This window comes from Pteropus alecto, unplaced genomic scaffold, assembly GCF_000325575.1.
Source record: "Pteropus alecto unplaced genomic scaffold, ASM32557v1 scaffold66, whole genome shotgun sequence".
In the NCBI taxonomy this organism is placed as follows: domain Eukaryota; kingdom Metazoa; phylum Chordata; class Mammalia; order Chiroptera; family Pteropodidae; genus Pteropus; species Pteropus alecto.
This window is the reverse complement of record NW_006438869.1, coordinates 85,399-89,592: the sequence shown is the minus strand read 5'-3', so window position 1 is coordinate 89,592 and position 4,194 is coordinate 85,399. Positions and strand designations below refer to the sequence as shown.

General features: G+C 41.9%; 1 long non-coding RNA gene across 1 annotated transcript in view; it reads left to right on the top strand.

Moving 5' to 3' along the window:
* Positions 1 to 3,326, top strand: part of LOC107195924 — a 5,371-nt gene extending 2,045 nt beyond the window's left edge. The window contains exon 2 of the long non-coding RNA XR_001517232.2: positions 231 to 3,326. This is a non-coding gene — a long non-coding RNA (uncharacterized LOC107195924). The remainder of the gene's footprint in view (positions 1 to 230) is intronic.
* The last annotated feature ends 868 nt before the right edge of the window (positions 3,327 to 4,194 follow it).

Below are 4,194 nucleotides of genomic sequence, written 5' to 3'. Positions count from 1 at the left end.
TGTGACCTGAGGTGGACCTGAGGCCTTAGCCGGGCACTGGTTCTTGCCCGAGGTCTTAGTGTAGTTGTCACAATGTGATAACTTTGATCTCTGGGGCAAGGGAACCGTGGTCACCTTCTTCTTCTTCTTCTTTTCTCTCTCTCCCTCTCTCTCTCTCTCACTCTCTCCCTCCCTCTCTCTCCTCTCTCCTCTCTCTCTCTCTCTCTCTCTCTCATCCTCTTACTTAACAGGTTTCAATTGGTTTACAATCATTTTAGCTATGATCAAAGTATTTTAAGCAGCTATGGACAGACTTTGGTTTTCCACCACTGTGCTGCTGCTGCCCACGTGTCCACGCCTCACCCCCACTCCCCCGGTGGTTGCACGAGCCCCCCGTGGGGGTTTTCATGGGGGTCCCACTGCATGGGGCCCTCCTTCACACAGCAGCTCTCCTTTAGGTGGGATGCTTGGGATTCCTGGGACACTTGTGACATTTTTCATTTCTGTGTGACTCTTTCATTCTCTCCTTTTTTTCTCTTCCTACAAGAAGCACAATTAGAAATTAATACTTTTAAGCTACACCAAGCCATTTAATCCCACTAAAGGAACCTATGTCAAATGACATTAATCACAGGTTAATTTTTAGGGTTATTTCTAGATACAGTTGCTGCTTGGCTGGCTTTCATGAGGAACTGGCTTTAGTCTCACATTTAAATTTTTTAGAACTGGTTCCCAGTGTTGTTGAGGGCCCTTTCTCCAAGCGAGATGAGCCATCAGCTGTCAACCCCGCAGGGCACCCACATTTTACACGAAGGAGAAGAACACAAAATTTCTAAGGACTTGTATTAAAGATGGGTCATACATTTTTTTTAGCAGATGAATCAGTTTTATTGAATGGCCACATGTAGCATTGTCAAAAATGTGGTACATGTTCCAGAAACATCAGCAATGGAGACCTGTTCTCTTTTGAAAATGCAGTCCACTCTGCAAAGGGACTCAGAGCATCATCAAAACCAAATTCAGAACCTGACACAAAGTGTGCCCTTCCTAGTGAAAACTGTCTCGCAAAGAATTTTCAAAAGATCACGTTAGTTCTGCCACAGAAAGCAATCAAGCCTATTGCTCGTGACCAGGGTCAGGAGCAATTCTCATTCAACAAACGTGGTACTTTGTTTGCATGATGACAGTAACTAATCAAGGACACTGTAAGACCTCAAAGGAGAAACGTAGAGATAGAAAACCGCTCTATGTCATTTCTTAAACGAACAATTTTATTTGGCGCAAAAGAAAATTCATTCCACCATATTAAGAAAGATGAGGCCAGTTTTTCAGACATGCTCCTGTTTTTTCTCAGCTTCTTGGCCATGTAATGCCGAGGGTCCAAATATTAGATGAATGGTAAATTCATCTGATTTACCAATCTAATTCATCACGTTAGGTAAATCCAGGTTCTGGAAAAATTCAAACTGTCCTGTCACGTTGCTAAGGAGAGAGCGTTCTTGGCCCGCCCTCTAAGTTCACATAGTTTAATTTCCTATAAAAAGTCGCCAGTGCCTTTTTAAGATGTCGATTTAGTGTTCCATTTGGAGAGTATTGGTTCCAATTCAAAGCAGAGGGTTGATTGGCTATTCTCTGAAGAAAATCCTCCTTTTATGTCTCTTTGAACTCAGGAATGGAAAATAACTAAGAAGCACGTCATCTTCAGATGTGATTTTCATCCCTACTGGGGGTGTGACACGGAGTAGGTACAATGGTGTGTTCAGAATTTAGGTGAGCCCAGCCTCCACTTTTCAGAAGCTGACATCACTTTAATCTTACATCCTCCCAAAAACATCTTAGCATTTGCTCTGTGTAGGAATATCGGTGTGATGCCTGTGGAAGTTACAGGTTTTTGTTACTGTCCCTTTTCAGGCAAGTCTATAGATACAGGAAAATCAGACACAGGCTGGTGACAGCTGCCACAGATAAGGTGAGTGGAAGAGAACCACCTAGAATATTCTCTACTGGTTGTTTCTTTAAGTCAGAAAACTGCTTCACAAGTTCACAAAGTTGTCACTCTTGATTTAGGTTAAGAAAGTTAACTTTTCTCTGCTGAAGTTGATTGTTTTTCCCCTGTACCGTGACTGTTGGCCAAAATCAAACTTGAACTTCTGCCCTTTGAAACAAAGCACAGTACGAACCTTTAACCCAAGCACGTGCATTCACCACCAAAAGTAACACATCATCGGTAAGGAAACGCACAGACTTGGTCCAATGTAGGATTATTCAAAAGTGTGTAACAAAACGTATGTGTTATGCCACTTGACGTGACTTTTGAAAATGTTATGAAATGTTAAACGCCTCATTCTGTGTTAATTTGCTGTTGCTGTTTTGTGATACAAAATAAACTTACCTGGGATTGTTTCATTTTTCTCATCGAACCTTCTCTGAATCCCACTTCAGCCCTTGGTAAACTTGCAGAAAGTTACTGCCCTTAAATTAATTTTTTAAAGGCCATATGTATTAATCATAATGGAGGTTTTCTGGAATGAGACAGCATCACCTTCCCCTTCATCTGAGTAAGAAAATGGAGCTTTGTTTGGCCTCCTGGAATATTTGTGGATGGCCGAGTATTTTCTGATTGGGCCGTTGGGTGCACCACACGTATTTTGAGTCCTTACATTCAATGTTCAAGGTTTCCCTTGAAATGTTAGAATGTGAAATGCGAATTTCCAGTGGTCTTCGCTTTTATCTTTTTTGTCCATCAATTCACTGGTCTGAAATGCTCCCTCGAGAGGTGTCCAGGTCTATGTCTAAAAAAGCGGTTTAATGATACCTGACAGATATTTCGTTTTCAAAAATGAGTTGAAGACACCAGTCGTGGCCGCCGCGGCCGGGCGCTCGTTGCCCGTGACATTGGAACCATTGCGGAAGTTCAGAGAAGGAAGTGGGGGCAGGGCGTTACCTGACCAGTCGACGGACACTGACTGGCACCTGCTCCCAGCCTCAACCCTGAGGAAAACAAACATATTTATGAGATAAAATGAGCTGCTATTATAGAAGTAAAAGTGCCATGCTCATTCACTGCTCTGGGCGAATTGCCAATTTCTATATCCCGAACCGATTCATCTTTTTAAAATAAATAAATAAACAGATTCATGAGGAATGGTTTTAAGAACTGCCACTGATGCAGCAAACTTCCTTTCACAGGAACCCCCTCCTCCCCTCTATCTGGGGCAAAATAAGAGAATCCTGATTCTGTACAGTATAAATTGTATTATATTTTTTGTACTTATGTTTTATGTAAATAGTTTGTCTCATTTAATTGTATGTGAGCATTGAAATAAATCCTACCGTTTAGGAAACCATTTAGTGGCATTTTTCTTTGGATGACCTCGAAGTCCCCCCATGACCCCGGGTGCGCTAAGGCACAGTCACTACCCGAAGGACAGCGTTTCAGCAAAGTGAGATGGATGACCTCCTGGGTGAAACCTGTCACACCTTTCCAGTCAGATCCTGAAGCCTTTGAGTGGCGGGGAAGGCAGGGCCAGCCAGCTTCCTGACTCTGTGAAGCAGTAAAGAGCTTTCAGAAATTTCTGTGGACAATAAGAAGTGTGTGACAAGGAAGGCCCATCAGGATTTTAATTTACAAGAAGTTGGTATCAGGTCCTGCTGATGGGTCCGTTAAGCTATATGATGCTCATCCTCACTCCGGCGCACTATAGTCCATTCTTCTCTGCATAAAGCAAGTTTTCTCCGGCATGGACCCCTGTCTGTCGCTCAGCATGAACACAGCTGGACGATGCCTGGCCCAGAAAAACTACTCTCAAGCAGGCCGACAATCCAGGAGGTGATTAGCTCCAGCTGCACATTAGTATTTTCTGGGGAGTTCTTTTAAAATAACATCACCCCAACCCCACCCCAGACCAAGTCAACTGGGATTCTGAGTATCTTGAAATATTAAAATTTTAAAGCATTCCATGAAGAACTTACATTTGGCTGGTAATTTAGAAAGGGAGTGGAATAAATAACTGTTCCTTTCTTGGAATTTCTTTTTTTCTGATTCTCTGTATTTATAGTGATATAGTCCAATATTTACACATTCTCACACATTGCTCATGTATCTAACTCCTTTTTATAATCTCCATATGTTCTTAAAATTAAATTGAAATATGATTTAAAATATCCTTCTGGACCTATTTGAAATATATAATATAAATCTCCATTTAAAGTGTC